We start from the raw sequence: 17,747 nt of genomic DNA, 5'->3' as shown, positions 1-17,747 counted from the left end.
TCATATATATATATATATATATATATATATATATATATATATATATATATCCAAGAACTAAAAGAGGGCTAAGGGTAGAGATCTAAGATGGCAATCTCGTAATTATTAAGAGTTTAAATGGTGTATATGGTTTTTGAACAAAAATAATAAGGGTAAATTGGGTATGAGAATAAAACTCTCAGATCAGTAAGCCTTTTTTCTCGATCACGACGTCGTCCCTACTGTCTCCGTACTCTCTCCCATGGTGACGCCTACTTCTTTTCCCCCTCTCTCAGCAGTGATCGTTGGGTCTAGAGGGTTGTAGATCGATCAATTTTGGTGCATGATTTTGTGTCTTTAGTTCTCTCCAGTGACAAGTACGAATAACCATCATTGCACATTTCCGATGGATGAAATTATCAAGCATATTCGTTAGAATATGTCTCAAATATGAACAATTTGTAAGTGCATGTGAAAAAAATTGATGATGGCATGAAGGAGATTGTCGACATTGATTACTTTGTGATCATTTGGTGATCACTTCTAAAATTAATCACAATAAAGATAATTTCTTTTGATCGATTGAATTTTCAAGTTTTTGTTTGATTTCTAAGATCCAAAAATGATAGTTCGGGCATATATGACGTTTCAGAGTTTTGAATTCGCTACCCCGCTTTCTGCATTCAGATCATCAAATGTTCATCCTTCAATTCGTTCAAAATCTATCTTTCTTTTTTTTATCTTTTTATTTCCAGTTTTATTAAACAGATTCAAGTAGTTAAGTCAAGAGAGTAGTCATGTTTGTTTGCTTGTTTTGTTTTCCTTGTTTGATTTGTAATGTTTTTTAACAATTTCAAGTCACTTTGCAGTGATTCCAAAACGTTTGTGCTTTTCAGACTTCGAAAATCATTATCGATGTTACAGATTTTGTAAGATGATTTATCAATAAATTTATCATTGTTGCTGGATTTTGTTCACAAGCAAGGTGTTATACTTACTTAAATGTTGAAAAAGAAGACTATTTTGAACTAATTTAGGGGGTGTTTGGCTTGGCTTTTTAGAGGCCAAAAGTCCTTTTTGGAAAAGTTGCAAAAAGTCAGGTTTTTCTAACTTTTCCAAAAAGTTGATTTTCCTTCTATCCAAAATCCAAAAGTAGCTTTAAAAGTCTTTTGTCAAACATCTTTTACCTTTGATCTTTTCTTAAAAGGACTTTTGGCCTCTCAAAAGCTAAGCCAAACACCCCTTAGACAGCATATTCCACATATGATGCTCTTTTTTGCATCCACATATCAAGTTTTTGTCTAAAGTCATGAAATCTCGCAAACCATGGTGGCTAGTGTAAAGAAAGCAAAAATGTGTTGTTTAATATATGAGAGAGGGAGATAACCCTTATAGAATACAATATTAGCTAAACAAACCTTCCCATTTTCAATGATTTCTACTTTTTGTGACTTTTGATGCTATTACAAATGATAAGAGCTAAAGTTTTTCATTTTCAAATTAAAAATATTTTTTTCTATCATTTTAAATGAAAACCTTCACATAATAAACATAAAGATTATTATTTGAGTGTTCCTTGTTCTTGACATGGTGACATTGTTATAACTCCATTGCATTATTTTTTGCTCATTAGTTTATGCAAAGGAGGGCCAAGGGGAAATGATGTGGTTAGAACCCTACTCTTATGTAACATCAAAAAATTCAAGCCCGAAAATTTCATTTTTAAATTAATAATTTTTAAAACATTTTACCATAACATTGTCAATAAAGCAACACCTTACAAAATCATAATGTTGTGTCCCCAAACCATGACATCAAAAATAAGGAAAATCATAGTACAATCCCAGAAAGTCTGATGCGGAATCATGTGTGTGTGTGATGCGATGCTACGCCGTCGGCTCCTTCCCCTTAGACGAAGAGGTACCTGAAACCAAAACCGAAACCGTAAGCACGAAGCTTAGTGAGTTCCCCCATCATACCACATACCATACAATATCATCGGTATCTTTCAACTGATAACTTCCATTGGTATCTTTTAACCGGCAATCATCGTTGGTATCTTTCAACCGGTAATCATCATCGGTATCTTTCAATCGATAATCATCAACGGTATATTTCAACCGATAACTGTCATCGGTATCTTTCAACCGGTAACTGGGGACTATTCCACCCCTACCACTAGCATACAACAACAAGATATAAACATACAGTCAGGCATATCCGGGTACTGACCTACCCTTCGGTCCTAAGGATCGCTGTCAGGGAAACTAATCCCTATTATACACGTAACATACCATACAGATAAAACTCATGACCAAATCACATAACCAGACCAAGATAATTATCACAAAGACAATCATCTTCTAAATACCCCTATTTGGTGGGCCGGCATTGTGGCCTTAGACCCACCCCTACTGGAAGGTAACTCACCTCGTACAAGTAGCTGCTGATAATCTGTGCGGGAAACCTCTGTCTGCTGCTGCTTCGGAAATCCTTCGGCTACAATCCCCACAAAACACTCAGTCAGAATCTGATATCTACTCTTAGGGTAAAATGACTATTTTACCCCCAACCAAGTCCAAGTTAAATTCAACTTCCAATTGACCCGACTCGCCGAGTTGGGCCGTCAACTCGTTGAGTCCCTTCCTTTTACTCGTCCTTATCCACGACTCAACTCATTGAGTTTGGAAACGACTCAATGAGTTCCCTTCTTTACGAACATCAATGAACCTTCATCCGACTCGCCGAGTCGTATGAACAACTCGTCGAGTTCACCTTCATCTGATGAACAAGTCCTGACCTTGACTCGCCGAGTTGTATGAGCAACTCGTCAAGGTCATCTTCAAACAAAAGAAGATTGCCTTGGACTCGCCGAGTCTGTTCTAGCACTCGTCGAGTCCCATGAACTCTAGGTCTAAAACTAAGTCAAATGTGTTGGTTCACTCTTTCTGTCCTGCTACAACCCTTCTAACACCCAACTGAGTTCTTTGTCCCTCAACAGATATAGGACTCAAAGCCTTGGACTCGTCGAGTCCCAAGAACGGACTCGCCGAGTCGATAACGTCCACACCCTAAATCCTCGATTTCTGATGTACAACACTTGTCCACATGATATATCCAAGCCCCTAAGCCTGATCTAGCACGTAAAGTTACGAACTTTACATGCATGCATGGGACTTTTGAGCCAAAAAGGCTCTAAAATGGCTCTTTTGTTGCATGGGGCCTTCCTTGGGTGCAAAAGCAACCCAAATCTTCCTTGTGACTCTCCCCAAGTGCTAGATCCGAAGTCTTGACCCCCAACCATGTTTGCAAATCATGGTTGGTCACCACCTATGGCTTAAAAGCCCTAAATCCTCCCTAAAAAGGGATCTAACAAACAAGTAAGCAAGGTACAAACTTTATACCTTTCAAAGACTGAAAATGATGAACCAAACTCGAATCCTCTAGTTTCCTCTTGATCCTTCTATGCTCTTCCTTCTTCCTTGTGAACAAAACCACCAAAATCACTACAAATGCCTTTAGATCTTCACACACTCGGCTAGGGTTTGCTATGGAGAGTCTTTGAGAGCAATAGGGGCGAGTGGTGGCTGAAAGAGATGATTAAATAGGGTGCAAACCCTCATATTAGGGTTTTATCCAGTTAGAGCCTACTCGTCGAGTCTGGCCGCCGACTCGACGAGCCCATCACTTAAGTCATGTGTCCAATCTCACTCCTACTCGACGAGTTGGGCCTTCAACTCGCCGAGTCCCAGGCCAAGAATGCAAAATACAACAAAATAAATAACATGTAACATCACAAAATTCAGGTACAACTATTTAACCCTTCTCCTTTGTCAAGTTGTCAAGAATGGCCCTTGAGTGGGAAAGTGTTGCAAATAAGTACATTGCGTGTACTCATGCGCTTAAGTTGGATGCGGACTTGCCTAGTTATGCTGGGCGTACCCAGGGTTACGCTGGGCGTAGCGGGCCCAGATGCAAACCCTAATTTAAGGCTTATGCACTATAAAAGGAATGGTAAGGCCTTATCCTCAGCCACCATTTCAGAGAGTGAAACCCTAAGAGAGCATTTCCTTCGTCCTAAAGCTTGTGTGTGAGTATTTTGAGCTAAAGGTGCCTTTGTGTGTTAGTGAAGAAGGAGGAGAGGAGCTTGTGGAGGCTAGGGTTTGAAGTTCCAGCTTGGATCTGAGTTTTTCAGAGGAAGGAGCTTCACTTTGAGGTAAAAAGCTCAGAACTTTCCTCTTTATTTTGGTTTGGTGATTTATGGTCCATTTCTAGGGTTTAAGTCCCAAAGGTGGAGACTTTATGAGCAAGAGGGGCTCCATGGACCTAGATCTGTCCCATTTCAGTGTTATGTGTGATATTGATCCATAAAAATCCCATCTTGGTCGTTTTTATGGAGTCATGCTTGAGTTATGAGCTTTAGAGTGTTGGAAGTGGAGAGATTTAGGGGTTGGTGACTCTCACAACCATTCAAAGGCTTAAAGCCACCAACTTTATGGATTAAGAGGTTTAGAAGTGGTCAGATCTGAAAGTTGGTCATGGGTCTTAAATGTTTAAGACCCCAAAAGCTTAGGAGTCTGAAACTGGGAGTTACGCGGGGCATAATCCCAGTACGCACAGCGTAGGGGGTCGCGTTCCCCGTTTCTGTGAGGATGTCGGGTACGCCCAACATAAAGGTTTGGTACGCGCAGCGTAACCCGAAGAGTTGACTTTTGGTTGACTTTTAGGGTTTGGTCAATGTTAGGGTCTTTAAGCCTTGAGGTGGGTAAAATGGTCTTTTACCCTTCTGAGAGTGCTAAAAGAGGGATCTAGTCTAGCCTTGAGAGTTGTATTGATCAAAGTGCTTATTCCATGTGACTAGGCGGAGGCTAGACCGGGTTGTACCGAGTTCGAGATTACCGAGTCACCTGAGGTGAGTCTTCTCACTATACAGTATCTGGAAGGGTACCTATGTGTGACCGGAAGATCTTATATGCTATGAGATATATGTTCTATATGTTGATATGTGATATGTATGTGTTATGTATGTTATGTATGATAAGGACCGGAAGGTCAAGATGATATGGACCGGAAGGTCGAGAGGACATGGACCGGAAGGTCAGGAGGTTACGGACCGGAAGGTCGATACAGGTAGGACCGGAAGGTCTACCGGGATTTGGGACGAAAGTCCCCTAAGACACTCGGACCGGAGGGTCCCACAGATTTATGGCATGGAAAGGCGTATGTGTTGTATGTGGTATTTTGGGGAACTCACTAAGCATTTATGCTTACAGTTGTTGTGCTATGTGTTTCAGGTACTAGCGAAGACCGTGAGAAGGCGCCGGCATGATCCGTACACACTGAGAGGATTTATGTAGTTGAGATCTTGGGATTTGTTTATGGTGATAACATGAGATACATTGGATTATTATGATATTTTATGAATGAAAGTATGATTTTAAAAATGAAAAAAATTGTTTGAAAATTTACGTTGTTACATTACATACCAGGAACCGAGTCCTACATCTCAGATCTGGAAATAAGGTTACTTACTATCTAAACTACACATATGCACACACAACCACTACAAATTGGCTTATCTATATATTTGATCTTGTTTGCTAAACTTGTTTGGGCACTCTTACCGATGTAATCTTTTGTTTTTACAAATCACTTCAGAAATTGCCATATAGAACTATAATGAAGGTACCTGCCCTAAAGATGGCAATCATCTAATTCTTTGAGTTCATGGTCTAATGAATTCTTGGAAGTTCATCGAGATATAGAAAAAGGCAATTCCAATAACAATAAGCTGATAAATGATAATAGAGGTACACTTCTACTAACTATTGATCTTGATTTGCGCACACGAGGTGTAAATTATTTGATTATAGAATTAGAAGATTTTATATTGTATAAGTCTAATATCATTGAATTTAGAATGTCTGTATGTTTGTGAAGTTGTGAATATGTTTTTGGATGGATTTGGATTTATCATCATACCTATAACAAAAACATGAATTTCTTTTAGCATTTGGTACTGTTGATTGTTGAGTAAAAACAATATTGCACATGTCTTTTGGTAAGAGTCAAGCCCTTAAAAAATCTCCTTCCCAAATTTATTCAAAATTCAATAATCTTTTAGTTGAGTATTGCTAGTTAGTTAAGGTATTATACGCTGCAACATTCCAAGTGTATAGTGATTCACATGTAAATTACAAGTGAATCACATATGAATCACATGTAAATCACATATTAATTACATGTGATTCACATGTAAATCACAAGTGAATTACATATGAATTACATTTGATTCTCATGTAAATCACATGTAATTCACATATAATTCACATGTAAATCACAATTGAATCACATATGAATTATATAGGATTCATATGTAACTCACAAGTTAATTACATATGAATTATGTCTATATGTACACATGCATTTTGTATAGTGTTCTTCGTTAATTGTTTTTAAAATTATTTTTTTTGTGAATTTCACATTTGAATCTTAAAAGATACAATCACATGTGAATATCACATTATATAATCACATGTGAACCTCGCTTGATATAATCATATGTAAATCTTACATAATATATACATATGCATTTTTTTAAGTGTTCTTGTATTACTCTTTTTTTTATTTTCTTTTAAATTTAGAAGAATTCCTGAAAAATATTTAAGAGGTGAAAAATAATCAATTGAAAAAAGTATAGAAATCTTGACATGAATATATGAAAAAGCTTTGAAAATTTATAGCATTTTTGTTTTTTATATTTATTTTGTATCGAATAAAATGCTCGTAGTATTGTGTTTTAGATTAGTAATAAAAATGAGTTTTTTATAATTTACTTACGAATATTATACTATAAAAAATTTGTATATATTCACTTGAAAAAATATGCATATATGCATCTAAAACGTTGATTTTTTTAGTTAAAAAAGTATAGTTTTTTTTAATGTTCTATTTTTTTTAATTTACTGATTTTTAAAACTTATTGTAAAAAAAATTACAGTTTTTTTTTTTTTTAAAAAATTCATTTTATTTTTAATTTAATCTTTTCTAAAAAAAATTAAAATAACCGCATTTTTAAAAGAAAATCGAAACTTATTATATTTATGATTAAAAAAATCAGAAAATTTGATTTATAACGTTATTTTTTAGACATTTTTATTCATATTTAAAAAAAATTAAACATTTAATAAGATTGATAAGATGACGATCATGCTGTTAATGACTTAATTTTGATCTAACGTTCCACCTTTAGTTATCGAATTCTTGGAAAACTATGAATTCTCAATGGAACTCACCCATATATATATATATATATATATATATATATATATATATATATATATATATATATATATATATATATATAGGATTAGAATTAAATATAAATTGTAAAAATTGTGTAATTGTATGTAGGAGTGTTAAAATTCGGATAATTGATTTTTGATATCCGAATCTGTATCCGAAATTTGGGATACGGATTCGATTATTAAACCGGATGAACAAAGGAAGGAAGTGGAACCATATTTATCGGATGAACAAATGAAGGAAGTGGAACTTATGTTTCTGTATTGCTTTATCTTCTTTCAATGTAGTGTAAACACAATATACCGTGATAGCATTTTGGTCGAGTTTAATTTGGTGCATGATTGCATATAAAAGGAGAAAGATAATAAATAGAATTTGTATAAACTCAAAATCAAGAAAAAAAAAAGAGATGAAGATGATACCCTGGTATTACGATTGAAAAAAAAAAAATAAATAAGAGGACGATGATCTGGTGATTGTGATTAAATAAAACACGAAGATGATCTCCCGATGATGATGGTTACAATGGTGTTGATGACGTCAATATGAGATGAAGATAAATGTCGACGATGTTGTCCGGTGGCAATAGAGATATGGTGGTTGTTGGAGGTGAATATAAATGTTGACGATGTTGATCGGTGACAATAGAGATATGATGGTCGTTGGTGGTGAGGGATGTGGCTAGTGGCGACGCCGTAGGAATGAAGAAGATGATGGCAGATTGTTATTTAAATGTATAAGGTTAAAATGACAAAGATAAGAATTCCATCAATATAAGATTCCAATTTTGAAATTCAAATATCTTCCATAAATATATGTATTTAAAATATATATATATATATATATATATATATATATATATATATATATATATATATAATAAATTTAATTAACTAAATTACCATAATACCTATATCAAATGATTGGTCCAAAATTAAACATACATTCACACAAATGTCTCTCTCTCTCTCTCTCTCTCTCTCTATATATATATATATATATATATATATATATATATATATATATATATATATATATATATATATAGTTAGTTAGTTAGGATCTTTTGTGAACACATATTTCCTGCGAACTCCGCGAACTTTTTCTTTTGATTTTTTTTTGAAAAAAAAAAGTGACATAATGCATTAAGTCAGTAATATAGAAATGCATTCGCAAAAAAACAATCTCAAAAAAATTTGCACACATGAAAATACATATATGCACAAACGTCGAAGTGCATATGTTCGTTAAAAATAACTTTCATATGTGTACATTATTTTCGATTTTTTTTCGAATGCATTTCTATATGACCAACTTAATGTCTGAAATCATTTTTTTTTCCAAAAAAAAATGCACACGAAAAAGTTCTCAGAGTTAACAGAAAAATATGGGTTCGCAAAAGATTTTGACCATATATATATATATATATATATATATATATATATATATATATATATATATATATATATATATATATATATATATATATAAGGGAGCGTTCAATCGAGAACATTTAAGAACAAATTTGGACCATACAATTTTTTTTAATTAAAACTATTAAATAATATTCATATAAATAATAAAAATAGTTAAAGACAATTAAAAAACTCATTAACCAAAACCACCACCCACCACCATCCCACCAACCAGCACTACCCACCACTCACCATCCACCTACCACCACACACCAGCACTACAAACCGCCCATCACCACAACCTACAACCCATTGCCACCACACACCACCATGACCCACCTCCACCAACCGTCACCACCATCACCATCCCTACCACCCACCACCGCCACCAACCATCACCAACCCACCGAACACCCCCTCCACCCCTACAACCACCCACTACAATCACCACCAGCTGCCACCACCACTCATCACCACCACATACCTCCACCACCCATCACCACAACCCGCCATCACTTGCCACCACTCGTCATTACCACCCATATCCATCACCCGTTACCAACCGTCACCACACCACCACACGCCGCCACCACGACCTACCCAGCATCACCCCCATTACCACCATCACTTCCACCAACTACCACCCGCTACCACTACCGCCACCAGTTAGCACCACCACCACCTACCAATACCATTGCCACCATCACCCCGACTACCACCCCACCATCACCCACCTATCACCACCACCAATCATCATCACACACATCCAACACCCATGACCACCACCCTACCTACTTCCCACCACGACTACTCCCACCACTAACCATCCCTCCCACCTCCATTACCCATCATCTACCACCCACCTCTATCATTCACCCATCACCACCACCCACCGCCAACCCCACCACCACCCATCATCACCACCAACCATTACCACCCACCACCACCTACCAATATCATCATCGCCTACCACCCACCACCACCACCTACCACCATTACCACATGAAACCACATCCCATCAACACTACCACCACTGATCTACCCACTACATGTCACTCCTACCACCCTTCACTACCACTACCATAAACCAACTATCACCCATAACCTCCATCACCCACCACCAACGACCACAACCACCACTACTAATCACATGTGAAAATAATTTGTTTTTGCATTTGTAACTCAATAGTTCTTGTGTATATAATCACATGTGATTATATATATCTAATCACATATGATTTATATTGGCAATATTCTTTTTTGTCCATATAAATCATATGTGCTTATATACATATAATCACATATGATTAGATATATTTAATAACACAAGATTAAAGTGGACAACGAACAATTATTAAATCGGTAACGTGATAATGCATCTTGTCCACATAAATCTTATGTGACTGGATAAATATAATCACATGTGATTAAATACATGCGAACAACTATTGAATTGAGAGCACGATAATAACAAAATTGTATTTAATCACATGTGATTATATATATATATATATTTATGTGGATAAGATTCATTTTTGTTATTATCGTGTATTTAATCATATGTGATTATATGTATCTAATTATATACGATTTATTTAGACAAAAACCAATCTATTCCATATAAATCATATGTATCTAATCACGTGTGATTATATGTACTTAATCACATGTAATTAGATACATATGATTTATATATCTAATCACATATGATTAAATACACCATAATAAAAAAATGAATCTTATCCACATAAGTCATATATGATTAGACACATATAATCACATGTGATTATATGTTTTAATCACATATAATTTATGTGAACACTATTCATTTTCGTGTTTTCAATGCATTAATTGATTTCATGTATTTAATCACATGTAATTATATGTATCTAATTACATATGATGTATGCGGAAACTATTTGTTTTCGCGTTTTGATTCAATAGTTGTTCTCGTATATATAATAACATATGACTATATGTATGATGTATCTAACCACATATGATTTATATTGACAACATTAGTTTTCGCATTTTCTATTCAACAATTTTTTTTCATGTATTTAATCACATGTGGTTATATGTATTTAATCACATATAATTTATATGCACAATATTTGTTTTCACATTCTCGATTTAATAGCTGTACTTTTTTCACATATAATTTATATGCACAATATTTGTTTTCACATTCTCGATTTAATAGCTGTACTTTTTTCCACATTAATTATATGTGATTAAATACATATAATCATATATGGTTAAATACATTAGAACAACTATGAATAGAGAACACGAAAACAAATCGTGTCCATATAAATCATATGTGATTAGATATGTATAACCGACTAATCGTATATGATTAAATACACGATACCAACTATCGAATCCACAACACAAAAATAAAATGTTTCCACATAAATCATATGTGATTAGGCATATATAATCTCATGTGATTATATGTATGTAATCACATATGATTTATGTGAACAATATTCGTTTTCCTGTTATCAATAATATTTGTTTTTGTGTGTTTAATCGCATGTGATTATATTTATTTAATCACATATGATTTATTTCGACAATATTCATTTTCACGTTTTTGATTCAATAGTTATTTTTGTGTATTTAATCAATGTAATTATCTTATTCACCTATAAATATTGATGACATTATTTTTTTTATTTTTTTAAATGATATTTTTACTAAAAACTTACTCATTTTTTTACGTTCAATAATATTTTTAAAACGATTAAAATGAATCTACGCGGATGAGCCCCCATATGACCCATGATTTTTAAATTATAATTATAATAAAAATCTTTATTTTGTTATTTTTAATATTAAAATATGTTTTTATTAATTTGTTATTATTAATTTATCTTTGACAATATGATGATTAACACAAATTAAGTTTAAGCAGACGTACAAATCAAAAACATCATCATTAATCACCAATTTCCTTGTGATTATTAAATGTGCATTGTCGTCGATATTAAACACGCATTGAGAATATGAAAGTTTAAGATCTAATTTGATTTTGAATATATCGAGAATGTAACCACCAACTAAAAACAAAAAACACGCTAAAGATGACATAGTCATATTGAATTGATTCGGTCGAGTTGAGATAACTCACAAAAAACTCGGAAACGATTGCAATAAACCGACCTGATCACGTCTTCCTCCATGACATCGACGTAAACAGATGTAGCTATGTCGACCACAGTGGAGCTCCTCTATTCCCCAACCTGATCCAGGATCTGCCACGTCAACAAATGATGTAGGAGAGACAACGATAGTCGTTGGAGCGTGTGTCATAGTAAAAACCCATTGACATTTGTTCGGAAAGGGGTCGTCGACTTCAAATCACCGTTGACGACCATTGTTTGAAATGTCTGATCCCGTCGTGTGAGAAGCGAATGAAATAAGATCCGGTGACGAAACGAGATCGGAAAGGAGACGAGAATGAGGTGATTTCCATGATATAAGATATATTTCATCCAGAGGCTATTCAAAATGATGTTGCGACGGCGGTGGACGATGAAACTAGATTGGGGACCAGATCTGGTGGCTTTCTACTTTATATCCATATCCGGTTAAACCAGATCTGGTGGCCGGTGAAAACAAGATCATAGATGAGACGAGAAAGATGTGTTTTCCGCCAACATAGTTCTTATGAGGTGATTTTCTGGATGATTCCAATGAGGTGGTTTAAGGTGGAAGTTTAGGGAGAGGAGAGGCAAAGGCAAGTGGTTCAAGAAGAGTAGAGATAGACATAGGTCATTCCACACAAGCTAATGTTCAGAGGTGAAACAAGGATGTAAATAGAGGATTTGGAGAGAGTGGAGAGGCAATGTTCCGACAGTGTTCAGTTCGAAATCTAGCGATGTTCCAGTCTTACCGGTGACGGTCATCCGGTTGTGTTCGGTGGTGCAACTTCAAAGCGAGGTACAAATTATGGAGGATGATTAATTTAATTGAGTGTATGTATGTGTGTCTGTGTTTGGGGGGGGGGGGGGGGGGGGTAGGGGGCTTTAGACTAAAAAAATAAGGAAAAAGAAAATATTTTTTGTAACTTTGTCTAAAGGAAATTGTATGATCCAAATTTGTTTTCAAATATTCTTGAAATAAGAAATGTTCTCGTTTGAAACAACATGATAATTAAATGAGTCAAGTTAGGGTTAATCCCTATCAATCTTTTTAATGTCTTGAAACAACATGAACTCAACATGACACAAAACATCTTTCAGGTTTAGTTCATCAAGAAAAAGTTTGTAATTATTTGCAAAAGAAACATAATTGGGTGTATAATCGATTCATACAAAAGGATAGTCTAGTAGCAATACATATACAATAAGAAACTAACTCTAGTCTCTTCAAGAGCTTGCTGCTAACCTTTACAATCACTAATTCTTTGCATATGATCTTGGGATACATTGCATTAAATGAAAACATGTGTAAGATAATAATGTATCATGAGTCATATAGTTTTACACCCAAAACATTTACAATGCTAATACACATATCACTTTCATAAGCTTTAAAATGTTTTAATGGCTATCAATGCACGCCATCACACAGTGCAAGCTTATGGGTTTAACCATGTTTCCGTATTCCTTTTTCATTACATTTAATTTCATAATTCGTTTTGGACCGAATCAAATCACGTAATTTCAAGTACAAACCATCATAGGAGAACAAATCATCTTGATGTGGCCCAAAAATCAAGACTCCTACTCCATGACGACATGTACCCTCCCACCAGAGTCTCATTAGTGCCAATACAGACTCCTAGGAAATTTGTCCTTATATGGACCTCTTAGCAAGCTGGCATTTACATTACCTTAATTTATGCAAATCACTCAGTGATGCATGATCAAACTTTTCTTTTCAAGAATCACTTACACAAAATGACATGCTTTGAAAAAATAATATTAATAACAATCATTGAGAAAATTCAAATAAAACATACATAAATTAAATCATTCTAAAAAAGGTTTCATCACATAATTCATTCCTTTCAAATCATATAAGCATAAACATGTGGAGAATCAACTTTGAACAAGGTTCTTAATTTATTAATCCATGTACTCCTAAAAGAAAAGCTCTATATAACTCACCTTACTACTTTGTGAAAAGTAACTATTACTTTGTATCAAAAAACAAAATACTTAATGTTTCATAATTTTTTTCGACCATATTGCCTTCAATTAAACATACAACTTTCTACTCATCATTTTCCTACGACTATTCTTATTTATGGTCATGGCCAACATATGTCGTCAATGGAGTATTATGATATTTTCGAGTATCGCCTTTTGATCCCCTTATTTACGCTTGAGGAGACATGCCCTGTTTGTCGCAAGGAATGTTTGGACTCCTTTGGGGAGCATACTGTTCATTATAATGAGCTCTCAGTTTTTAAGTACCGATACGATCTGGTTAGAGATGTTCTTTTCGATATAGTTGGAATGTTGAGGTTTCTACCAAGAAATAGGCACATGTGAACTTTTTGGCTTACCCGTTGAAAGGAAGATCAACACTTAGACCAACTGACATTTTAGATTTTGGATGGGAAGGAGGGAAGCACACATATGTGGAGCTGACAAGGTTTTTCCCTCCTATGGGCTTAGGGAGTGGGGTTTTCTCTATGGGGCAGGTTGCTTTAAAAGATTCCTTATGCAAAGTGGCAAAACATGAAAAAGCATGCATGGAAAATCAACACACGTTTGATACTTTCAGTTTCCTTACGCAAGATGTTGTCGAGCTCCTCAATAGACTCTAACAAGTCATACACAGTAATGTTATGACCCCAAGATCTATTGAGGTTGTTTTTAAAATAATTAGCTTTTCCATCTGAAAACGGTTAACGATGTTGCTTGTTTCTCGTTTACTTGCTACATCTATGTAAAACTAACATGATTTAACTTATTAAATTATGATGACACATTAGTTACATAAAATTCTTTAGGATATTACATGCATTTTATCATAATCACTATGAAATATCTATCACCATGGATAAATTACCAACATCCCATATTAGTCTTAATTCATTACTTTCTTCCTTAAGTATGATTGACTATGAATGTTTTCCATTTTCAATCTAGAAAGTATAAAACATGCTAATTTAAACACATATGAATCAAATCATAAATAAAATATCAATATCATATATTAGCTTCACCACTTAATAATCTTTACATCATTTGGTAATTTCATTAAATATCGGTTCAGGTTTCAAATCAACTAATAATTCACACTAGCCGGTTTACATATTTAATACCTATTGAAATAGTGTAAGAGTCATGATTCACGATGGGTAACGACTTGGTGAATATATCATCCAAGTTCTAACATGAAGATGGTTTATTTATTATGATGCCTTATTCTTGAACAACATTTCGAATGTAATTATATTTTCTAAGTATATATTGTGTATGTTTATGTGCCATGGGTTCTTTACCTAAATCTACTGCACCGTCATTATCACAGAAGATTCATATGAGATCTTCTATGTTGGGGACAACAACAATATCTCTAATGAACTTCTTTATCCACATAACTTGTTTCTAAGATTCATTTACTTTTATATACTCAGATTTTATTGTTAAGTCTGCTATGGAGCTCTTCTTGGAAATTCTCCAAGTCACTACTCCTTTATTCAATAAGTATATGAGTCATAACTACGAGCATGAATCGTCTCTGTAAAATTTAAAACTCACATTAGTGTAACCCTTTACTCTAAGATCTCCCTCGCAACCATATATCAAGAACATGTCTTTCGTTCTTCCTATATACTTAAGAATGCTCTTAACTACCATCCAGTGGGCTTCTCAAATATTAGCTTGATACTGACTTCTCATGCTCAAGGCACACAAGACATCATGTATAGTACATATACTACATACATGATCGATCCTAGATCTGAAGAATATGGGATTCAATTCATTCTTTCAAGCTCATCGGTCATTTTAGGAGACTGAGCTTTTCATACTTCCAACCCATGTTGCATAGGTATTAATATGTTATTGGATTCTTGCATCCTAAACCTCTTTAATAATTTTACTATGTATGTACTCTGGTATAACCCGATGAGGCGTTCTAATCTATCTTTATAAATTTTGATGCTTAAGATACATTATGTATTTCCCATATCTTTCATAGAGAAACACTTTCCAACTTCGATATATTTGCTAGTCCATAAATAGACTTCTTAAGCTTACAAACCTTATTCATATAATTTGAATGTACAAAGCAAAGCCCTTTAGTTGTATCATATACACATCCCCTATAAATTTTCCATGAAGAAAAGCGTTTTTTATGTCTATATTCCATATTTCATTGTTACAAAACGCATTTATGGATATTACTATCTAGATAGACTTTAGAATAGCTATTGGTGAAAAGGGTTCACCATAATTAATCCCTTTTGTTTGAGTGTAACCTTTCACAACCAATCATGTTATATAGGTGTTAATATTTACCATGCATGCCATACTACCTTTTGAAGACACATTTACATCAAATTGGTTTACAAACCAAGTTTTTGATCAACTAAGTCCCACATTTACATCAAACGTATGTTAGGCTTCATGAAGAATGTAAGTTTGACAACCCCATACTCTCTAAAATAACACAGATGGTTTAGAACCATTCCATATTTCTAGTGGTGTTTTAGAGACCTTTTTTTTCTAGTACAAGATTAATGACTATAGATGTAGCTTCTAGGGCATATCTTTATAATCTGATTGGAAGCAATGTATGATGCATCATGGAACAGACCATATCAAGTAATTTTTAGTTTCTTCTTTCATCTACACCATTATGTTATGGTGTCCCGGGTGGAGTTAATTCTAAGACAATTCCACAATTTCTAAGATGATTCCTGTAACATCCAGATTCTGAGGTACTTGGTAATTATTTTCTTCTATGCTCAAGGGTGCCACGACATGGTGAAGGACCACCACGACATGGCGAGTCGGGATTAGATCGCGTGTTTCATTTAGTCACCATGGCGTGGCAGCATGTGGCCACGACATGGTGGTGACCTGATGGCCAAAACCCTAATTTTCGGGTATTTAAAGGAAAATGGGGAGGTTAGGGTTTCCCACCTTTAGCCTCCATCACCCTCTAACCCAGCAACTCTAACCCTAATCCTCCTTGGTGCTCTTGTGCTCTTGTGCTCATTTTTGGTAGTCTTGGAAGTTGTTGAAGGGAGATGGAGGAATTTTTGAGCTAGAATCCAACAAGCAAGCCTCCATTCTTTATCTTGTCATTCTTGTGGACCCTTGTAAGTATCCAAAGCTCGACTTTTATCATGATAGGATGCTAGATCTTAAGTTTTGTCCCATAATCTTCTTATTCTTGTTATTTAGAATGGTGGGTTTTCATAAAGTTTGCAACTTTATGAATCCCTAAGACATTTGGTGAAATTGGTGGCTTGGATCTGAAGTGTAGTTGCATATTGTAAGCAAGCATGAGATTTAGGTCATAAACTCTCATTTTGACATAATATGGGTTCAAGACATGCATGTCTATAAAGCACCAACTTTCATGTTGATTTTAGTCTTAGAAACACTACTGGAGAAGATGGACTCCAGATTTAAAGGAATAAGTGCTTAATGGTTAAGTTCATGCTTTATGGAACCTAGGGTTTGAGTTTGGACCTTTTTGGATGGTCCTTAGGGGTAAATTTAGAAACTTTATCCCTCAAGATCGTGTATTGAGTGAGATCTGATCTTTGTAGCTCGATAGGTTGAAGAAAACAACTTAATCAATTAAGTTGTTTGGAACCCCGTCACCACAATGTGGTGTCAGATCACCACGTCATGGCGACTAGAGGTCAGATCGTTTGTTTGTCCTTTAGGGACCACGACGTGGTGAATGGCCACCACGAGATAGAAGGTCAACATTGGCCATTTACTTTGACTTTTGACTTGCGTTGACCGTAGTCAAACCCCTAGTCTTGGATGAGAAGCTAAGAGTGTACTTTATATGGCAGTATAGGTGGTTGGTAGCATCTGTGTTCACAGCAGTAGTAGCATT

Source organism: Lactuca serriola, chromosome 7 (assembly GCF_051521515.1).
Source record: "Lactuca serriola cultivar US96UC23 chromosome 7, Lser_US96UC23_V15, whole genome shotgun sequence".
Taxonomy (NCBI): Eukaryota; Viridiplantae; Streptophyta; class Magnoliopsida; order Asterales; family Asteraceae; genus Lactuca; species Lactuca serriola.
The sequence above is the reverse complement of the archived record's forward strand: the minus strand, read 5'-3'. Positions refer to the sequence as shown.